The sequence below is a fragment of the Bombina bombina genome, chromosome 5 (assembly GCF_027579735.1).
Source record: "Bombina bombina isolate aBomBom1 chromosome 5, aBomBom1.pri, whole genome shotgun sequence".
Classification (NCBI taxonomy): Eukaryota; Metazoa; Chordata; class Amphibia; order Anura; family Bombinatoridae; genus Bombina; species Bombina bombina.
Window position 1 is genome coordinate 72,052,436 of NC_069503.1, and position 10,015 is coordinate 72,062,450.

Here is a 10,015-nt window from a genome sequence, read left to right on the forward strand (position 1 = left end):
CGAGATAGCTCTGGAGTTAGACGAAATTCAGAGCATACTGACGCTTTAAGAGCTATGTCTGATACTGCCTCACAATATGCAGAAGCTGAAGAAGGAGAGCTTCTTTCTGTGGGTGATGTTTCTGACTCAGGGAAGATGATGCAACCTGATTTTGATATTTCTACATTTAAATTTAAGCTTGAACACCTCCGCGTGTTACTCAGGGAGGTTTTAGCTGCTCTGAATTGATACAATTGTAGTGCCAGAGAAATTGTGTAGACTGGATAAATACTATGCAGTGCCGGTGTGCACTGATGTTTTTCCAATACCTAAAAGGTTTACAGAAATTATTACTAAGGAATGGGATAGACCAGGTGTGCCGTTCTCTCCCCCTCCTATTTTTAGAAAAATGTTTCCAATAGACTCCACCACACGGGACTTATGTTGCTAATGTGGAGGGAGCAGTTTCTACTCTAGCAAAGCGTACTACTATCCCTGTCGAGGACAGTTGTGCTTTCTTAGATCCAATGGATAAAAAGTTAGAGGGTTACCTTAAGAAAATGTTTATTCAACAAGGTTTTATCCTACAGCCCCTTGCATGCATTGCTCCTGTCACTGCTGCTGTGGCGTTCTGGTTTGAGTCTCTGGAAGAGGCTTTACAGGTAGCGACTCCATTGGATGACATACTTGACAAGCTTAGAGCACTTAAGCTAGCTAGCCAATTCTTTTGTTTCTGATGCCATTGTTCATTTGACTAAACTAACGGCTAAGAATTCTGGTTTTGCTATCCAGGCACGCAGAGCGCTATGGCTTAAATCAGGGTCAGCTGACATTACTTCGAAGTCTAAGCTGCTTAACATTCCCTTCAAGGGGCAGACCCTATTCGGGCCTGGTTTGAAGGAGATTATTGCTGATATCACTGGAGGAAAAGGTCATGCCCTTCCTCAGGATAGGTCCAAATCAAGGGCCAAACAGTCTAATTTTCGTGCCTTTCGAAACTTCAAGGCAAGTGTGGCATCAACTTCCTCTAATGCAAAACAAGAGGGAACTTTTGCTCAGTCCAAGACGGTCTGGAGACCTAACCAGACCTGGAACAAGGGTAAGCAGGCCAAAAAGCCTGCTGCCGCCTCTAAGACAGCACGAAGGAACGGCCCCCTATCCGGTAACGGATCTAGTAGGGGGCAGACTTTTGCTCTTCGCCCAGGCGTGGGCAAGAGATGTCCAGGATCCCTGGGCATTGGAAATTATATCCCAGGGATATCTTCTGGACTTTAAGGCTTCCCCCCCAAAAGGGAGATTTCACCTTTCACAATTATCTGCAAACCAGATAAAGAGAGAGGCATTCTTACACTGTGTACAAGACCTCCTAGTTATGGGAGTGATCCATCCAGTTCCAAAGGAGGAACAGGGACAGGGATTTTACTCAAATCTGTTTGTAGTTCCCAAAAAAGAGGGAACCTTCAGACCAATTTTGGATCTAAAGATCTTAAACAAATTCCTCAGAGTTCCATCATTCAAGATGGAGACTATTCGTACCATCCTACCTATGATCCAGGAGGGTCAATACATGACTACAGTGGATTTAAAGGATGCTTATCTTCACATTCCAATACACAAAGATCATCATCGGTTTCTCAGGTTTGCCTTCCTAGACAGGCATTACCAGTTTGTAGCTCTTCCCTTTAAGTTAGCTACAGCCCCAATAATTTTTACGAAGGTTCTGGGGTCGCTTCTGGCGGTCCTAAGGCCGCGGGGCATAGCAGTGGCCCCTTATTTAGACGACATCCTGATTCAGGCGTCAAACTTCCAAATTGCCAAGTCTCATACGGACATAGTGTTGGCATTTCTGAGGTTGCATGGGTGGAAGGTGAACGAGGAAAAGAGTTCTCTATCCCCCTCACAAGAGTTTCCTTCCTAGGGACTCTGATAGATTCTGTAGAAATGAAAATTTATCTAACGGAGTCCAGGTTATCAAAACTTCTAAATTCCTGCTGTGTTCTTTATTCTATTCCTCGCCCTTCGGTGGCTCAGTGCATGGAAGTAATCGGCTTAATAGTAGCGGCAATGGACATAGTGCCGTTTGCACGCCTACATCTCAGACCGCTGCAACTCTGCATGCTCAGTCAGTGGAATGGGGATTACACAGATTTGTCCCCTCTACTAAATCTGGACCTGGGATTCTCTTCTCTGGTGGCTATCTCGGGTCCATCTGTCCAAAGGTATGACCTTTCGCAGGCCAGATTGGACAATTGTAATGACAGATGCCAGCCTTCTAGGTTGGGGTGCAGTCTGGAACTCCCTGAAGGCTCAGGGATCATGGACTCAGGAGGAGTCACTCCTTCAAATAAACATTCTTGAACTAAGAGCGATATTCAATGCTCTTCAGGCTTGGCCTCATCTAGCGACAATGAGGTTCATCAGATTTCAGTCGGACAACATCACGACTGTGGCTTACATCAACCATCAAGGGGGAACAAGGAGTTCCCTAGCGATGTTAGAAGTCTCAAAGATAATTCGCTGGGCAGAGATTCACTCTTGCCACCTATCAGCTATCCATATTCCAGGTGTAGAGAACTGGGAGGCGGATTTTCTAAGTCGACAGACTTTTCATCCGGGGGATTGGGAACTCCATACGGAGGTATTTGCACAATTGGTTCATCGTTGGCTCGTAGAGTTTCCGAGTTATCTGCCTTACAATGTGATTCTCCTTATCTGATCTTCCATGCAGATAAGGTAGTTCTGCGTACCAAACCTGGGTTTTTACCTAAGGTGGTATCTAATAAGAATATCAATCAAGAGATTGTTGTTCCGTCTTTGTGTCCTAATCCTTCTTCAAAGAAGGAACAACTATTACACAATCTGGACGTGGTTCGTGCTTTAAAGTTTTACTTTCAAGTTACTAAAGATTTTTGTCAAACATCTGCTTTGTTTGTTGTCTACTCTGGACAGAGGAGAGGTCAAAAGGCTTCGGCAACCTCTCTTTCTTTTTGGTTAAGAAGCATAATCTGCTTGGCCTACGAGACTGCTGGCCAGCAGCCTCCAGAAAGGATTACAGCTCATTCTACTAGAGCTGTGGCTTCCACATGGGCCTTTAAAAATGAGGCTTCTGTTGAACAGATTTGCAAGGCGGCGACTTGGTCTTCGCTTCATACTTTTTCAAAATTCTACAAATTTGATACTTTTGCTTCTTCGGAGGCTATTTTTGGGAGAAAGGTTTTACAGGCAGTGGTACCTTCCGTTTAAGTACCTGCCTTGTCCCTCCCTTCATCCGTGTACTTTAGCTTTGGTATTGGTATCCCACAAGTAATGGATGATCCGTGGACTGGATACATCTTACAAGAGAAAACATAATTTATGCTTACCTGATAAATTTATTTATCTTGTGGTGTATCCAGTCCACGGCCCGCCCTGTCATTTTAAGGCAGGTATTTTTTAATTTTAAAACTACAGTCACCACTGCACCCTATGGTTTCTCCTTTCTCTGTTTGTTTTCGGTCGAATGACTGGATTCTGCAGTTAGGGGAGGAGCTATATAGACAGCTCTGCTGTGGGTGTCCTCTTGCAACTTCCTGTTGGGAGTGAGAATATCCCACAAGTAATGGATGATCCGTGGACTGGATACACCACAAGAGAAATAAATTTATCAGGTAAGCATAAATTATGTTTTTGAGCCTGAGGGGTTAATCATCCATTTGCAAGTGGGTGCAATGCTGCTTTAGTCTCTTATACACACTGTAAAAATTTCGTAGAGTTTACTACTTTCTCTTGTAAGGTGTATCCAGTCCACGGATCATCCATTACTTGTGGGATATTCTCCTTCCCAACAGGAAGTTGCAAGAGGACACCCACAGCAGAGCTGCTATATAGCTCCTCCCCTAACTGCCATATCCAGTCATTCTCTTGCAACTCTCAACAAAGATGGAGGTAGTAAGAGGAGAGTGGTAAAATATAGTTAGTTTTTTCTTTAATCAAAAGTTTGTTATTTTCAAATAGTACCGGAGTTGTACTATTTTATCTCAGGCAGTATTTAGAAGAAGAATCTGCCTGCGTTTTCTATGATCTTAGCAGCTTGTAACTAAGATCCACTGCTGTTCTAACATATGTCTGAGGAGTGAGGTAACTTCAGAGGGAGAATGGCATGCAGGTTATCCTGCTATGAGGTATGTGCAGTTTTAAGTTTTTCTAGGGACTAGAAAATGCTGCTGGTACCGGATTAATGTTAAACCTAAAAACAGTGATTTAATAGCGACTTGTATCAGGCTTACTACCAGAGATATATACTCTTATAATATGGCAATATAAAACGTTTGCTGGCATGTTTAATCGTTTTTATATATGCTTTGGTGATAAAACTTATTGGGGCCTAGTTTTTTCCACATGGCTGGCTTGATTTTTGCCTAGAAACAGTTTCCTGAGGCTTTCCACTGTTGTAGTATGAGTGGGAGGGGCCTATTTTAGCACTTTTTTGCGCAGTTAAAATTACAGACAGAGACATTCAGCTTCCCTCAGCAGTCCCCTGCATGCTATAGGACATATCTGAAGGGCTCTAAAGGCTTCAAAAGTCGTTTATTGAGGAAGGTAGGGCCACAGCTGAGCTGTGGCAGTTGTGACTGTTTAAAAAACGTTTATTTCATTTTTTTTATCCGTTTTTTGCATTAAGGGGTTAATCATCCATTTGCAAGTGGGTGCAATGCTCTGCTAACCTATTACATACACTGTAAAAATTTAGTTTGATTTTCTGCCTTTTTTCACTGTTTTTCAAATTTTGACAAAATTTGTTTCTCTTAAAGGCACAGTACCGTTTTTTATATTTGCTTGTTAACTTGATTTAAAGTGTTTTCCAAGCTTGCTAGTCTCATTGCTAGTCTGTACAAACATGTCTGACATAGAGGAAACTCCTTGTTCATTATGTTTAAAAGCCATGGTGGAACCCCATATGAGAATGTGTACTAAATGTATTGATTTCACTTTAAACAATAAAGATCAGCTTTTGTCTTTAAAAAATTTATCACCAGAGGATTCTGACGAGGGGGAAGTTATGCCGACTAACTCTCCCCACGTGTCAGACCCTTTGACTCCCGCTCAAGGGACTCCCGCTCAAATGGCGCCAAGTACATCAAGGACGCCCATAGCGATTACTTTACAAGACATGGCGGCAGTCATGGTTAATACACTGTCAGCGGTATTAGCCAGACTACCTGAATTTAGAGGAAAGCGTGATAGCTCTGGTGTTAGGCGTAATACAGAGCATACAGACGCTTTAATGGCCATGTCTGATACTGCCTCACAATATGCAAAAGCTGAGGAAGGAGAGCTTCAGTCTGTGGGTGATATCTCTGACTCAGGGAAACCTGATTCTGATATTTCTACTTTTAAATTTAAGCTGGAGAACCTCCGTGTATTGCTTAGGGAGGTTTTAGCTGCTCTGAATGACTGTGACACAATTGCAGTGCCAGAGAAATTGTGTAGACTGGATAAATACTTTGCAGTGCCGGTGTGTACTGAGGTTTTTCCAATACCTAAAAGGTTTACAGAAATTATTAATAAAGAGTGGGATAGACCCGGTGTGCCGTTTCCCCCCCCCCCTCCTATTTTTAGAAAAATGTTTCCCATAGACGCCACCACACAGGACTTATGGCAGATGGTCCCTAAGGTGGAGGGAGCAGTTTCTACTTTAGCAAAGCGTACTACTATCCCTGTCGAGGACAGTTGTGCTTTTTCAGATCCTATGGATAAAAAATTAGAGGGTTACCTTAAGAAAATGTTTATTCAACAAGGTTTTATCCTGCAGCCCCTTGCATGCATTGCTCCTGTCACTGCTGCTGCGGCGTTCTGGTTTGAGTCTCTGGAAGAGGCTTTACAGGCAACGACTCCATTGGATGACATACTTAACAAGCTTAGAGCACTTAAGCTAGCTAATTCTTTTGTTTCTGATGCCATTGTTTATTTGACTACACTAACGGCTAAGAATTCTGGATTTGCCATCCAGGTGCGTAGGGCGCTATGGCTTAAATCTTGGTCAGCTGACGTGACTTCAAAGTCTAAACTAATTAACATTCCCTTCAAGGGACAGACCCTATTCAGGCCTGGTTTGAAGGAAATTATTGCTGACATTACTGGAGGTAAAGGTCATGCCCTTCCTCAGGACAGGTCCAAATCAAGGGCCAAACAGTCTAATTTTCGTGCCTTTCAAAACTTCAAGGCAAGTGCAGCATCAACTTCCTCTGCTACAAAACAAGAGGGAACTTTTGCTCAGTCCAAGACGGCCTGGAAACCTAACCAGTCCTGGAACAAAGGCAAGCAGGCCAAAAAGCCTGCTGCTGCCTCTAAGACAGCATGAAGGAACGGCCCCTTATCCGGTAACGGATCTAGTAGGGGGCAGACTTTCTCTCTTCGCCCAGGCGTGGGCAAGAGATGTTCAGGATCCCTGGGCGTTGGAAATTATATCTCAAGGGTATCTTCTGGACTTCAAGGCTTCCCCTCCACAAGGGAGATTTCACCTTTCACGATTATCTGTCAACCAGATAAAGAAAGAGGCATTCTTACACTGTGTGCAAGACCTCCTAGTTATGGGAGTGATCCATCCAGTTCCAAAGGAGGAACAGGGACAGGGATTTTACTCAAATCTGTTTGTGGTTCCCAAAAAAGAGGGAACCTTCAGACCAATCTTGGATCTAAAGATCTTAAACAAATTCCTCAGAGTTCCATCATTCAAAATGGAAACTATTCGGACCATCCTACCTATGATCCAGGAGGGTCAATATATGACTATGGTGGATTTAAAGGATGCTTACCTTCACATTCCAATACACAAAGATCATCATCGGTTCCTAAGGTTTGCTTTTCTGGATAGGCATTACCAGTTTGTGGCTCTTCCCTTTGGGTTAGCTACAGCCCCAAGAATTTTTACAAAGGTTCTGGGGTCGCTTCTGGTGGTCCTAAGGCCGCGGGGCATAGCAGTGGCCCCTTATCTAGACGACATCCTGATACAGGCGTCAAACTTCCAAATTGCCAAGTCCCATACGGACATAGTTCTGGCATTTCTGAGGTCGCACGGGTGGAAAGTGAACGAGGAAAAGAGTTCTCTGTCCCCACTCACAAGAGTCTCCTTCCTAGGGACTCTGATAGATTCTGTAGAAATGAAAATTTACCTGACGGAGTCCAGGTTATCAAAACTTCTAAATTCTTGCCGTGTTCTCCATTCTATTCCGCGCCCTTCGGTGGCTCAGTGCATGGAGGTAATCGGCTTAATGGTAGCGGCAATGGACATGGAATGGGGATTACACAGATTTGTCCCCTCTACTAAATCTGGATCAAGAGACCAGAGATTCTCTTCTCTGGTGGCTATCTCGGTTCCATCTGTCCAAAGGTATGACCTTTCACAGGCCAGACTGGACAATTGTAACGACAGATGCCAGCCTTCTAGGTTGGGGTGCAGTCTGGACCTCCCTGAAGGCTCAGGGATCGTGGACTCAGGAGGAGAAACTCCTCCCAATAAATATTCTGGAATTGAGGGCAATATTCAATGCTCCTCAGGCTTGGCCTCAGTTAACAACCCTGAGGTTCATCAGATTTCAGTCGGACAACATCACGACTGTGGCTTACATCAACCATCAAGGGGGAACAAGGAGTTCCTTAGTGATGTTAGAAGTCTCCAAAATAATTCGCTGGGCAGAAAAACACTCTTGCCACCTATCAGCGATCCATATCCCAGGTGTAGAGAACTGGGAGGTGGATATTCTAAGTCGTCAGACTTTTCATCCGGAGGAGTGGGAACTCCATCCAGAGGTGTTTGCTCAATTGATTTATCGTTGGGGCAAACCAGAACGCCAAGCTTCCTTATTACGGATCCAGGTCCAGGGACCCGGAAGCGACGCTGATAGATGCTCTAGCAGCGCCTTGGTCTTTCAACCTGGCTTACGTGTTTCCACCGTTTCCTCTGCTCCCTCGACTGATTGCCAAAATCAAGCAGGAGAGAGCATCTGTGATTTTGATAGCACCTGCATGGCCACGCAGGACCTGATATGCAGACCTAGTGGACATGTCATCCTTTCCACCTTGGACTCTGCCTTTGAGACGAGACCTTCTACTTCAAGGTCCTTTCAATCATCCAAATCTAAATTCTCTGAGACTGACTGCATTGGAGATTGAACGCTTGATTTTATCAAAGCGTGGCTTCTCCGAGTCTGTCATTGATACCTTAATACAGGCACGAAAGCCTGTTACCAGGAAAATCTACCATAAGATATGGCGTAAATATCTTTAATGGTGTGAATCCAAGAGTTACTCATGGAGTAAGGTTAGGATTCCCAGGATATTATCTTTTCTCCAAGAGGGTTTGGAGAAAGGATTATCAGCTAGTTCTTTGAAGGGACAGATTTCTGCACTGTCTATTCTTTTGCACAAACGTCTGGCGGATGTTCAGGCGTTTTGTCAGGCATTGGTTAGAATCAAGCCTGTGTTTAAACCTGTTGCTCCCCCATGGAGCTTAAATTTAGTTCTTAAAGTTCTTCAAGGGGTTCCGTTTGAACCTCTTCATTCCATAGATATCAAGCTTTTATCTTGGAAAGTTCTTTTTTTGATGGCTATTTCCTCGGCTCGTAGAGTCTCCGAGTTATCGGCTTTACAATGTGATTCTCTGTATCTGATCTTCCATGCAGATGAGGTAGTTCTGCGTACAAAACCTGGGTTTTTGCCTAAGGTGGTATCTACTAAGAATATCAATCAAGAGATTGTTGTTCCATCATTGTGTCCTAATCCTTCTTCAAAGAAGGAACGTCTTTTACATAATCTGGACGTGGTTCGTGCTTTAAAGTTTTACTTACAAGCTACTAAAGATTTTCGTCAAACATCTGCTTTGTTTGTTGTTTACTCTGGACAGAGAAGAGGTCAAAAGGCTTCGGCAACCTCTCTTTCTTTTTGGCTAAGAAGCATAATCCGCTTAGCCTATGAGACTGCTGGACAGCAGCCTCCTGAAAGGATTACAGCTCATTCTACTAGAGCTGTGGCTTCCACTTGGGCCTTTAAAAATGAGGCTTCTGTTGAACAGATTTGCAAGGCGGCGACTTGGTCTTCGCTTCATACTTTTTCAAAATTCTACAAATTTGATACTTTTGCTTCTTCGGAGGCTATTTTTGGGAGAAAGGTTTTACAGGCAGTGGTACCTTCCGTTTAAGTACCTGCCTTGTCCCTCCCTTCATCCGTGTACTTTAGCTTTGGTATTGATATCCCACAAGTAATGGATGATCCGTGGACTGGATACACCTTACAAGAGAAAACACAATTTATGCTTACCTGATAAATTTATTTCTCTTGTGGTGTATCCAGTCCACGGCCCGCCCTGTCATTTTAAGGCAGGTCAAAATTTTAGATTAAACTACAATCACCACTGCACCCTATGGTTTCTCCTTTCTCTGCTTGTTTCGGTCGAATGACTGGATATGGCAGTTAGGGGAGGAGCTATATAGCAGCTCTGCTGTGGGTGTCCTCTTGCAACTTCCTGTTGGGAAGGAGAATATCCCACAAGTAATGTATGATCCGTGGACTGGATACACCACAAGAGAAATAAATTTATCAGGTAAGCATAAATTGTGTTTTTTATCACTGTTTTGCAGTTTATGTGATAGTTTTTTTCTCTTAAAGGCACAGTACCGTTTTTATATTATTGCTTTTTTCACATTTATTAAAGTGTTTTCCAAGCTTGCTGGTCTCATTACTAGTCTGTTAAATATGTCTGACATAGAGGAAACACCTTGTTCATTATGTTTAGAAGCCATTGTGAAACCCCCTCTTAGAATGTGTACCAAATGCACTAATCACTTTCTATAAGTTATAAGAACCATATTATGGCTTTTAAAGATTTATCCCCAGAGGTTTCTCAGATTGACAAAGGGGAGGTTATGCCATCTAACTCTCCCCACGTGTCAGAACCTATAACTCCCACTCAAGGGACGCCAAGTACATCTAGCGCGTCCAATGTGTTTACCCTACAGGACATGGCGGCAGTTATGAATCATACCCTCACAGAGGTATTATC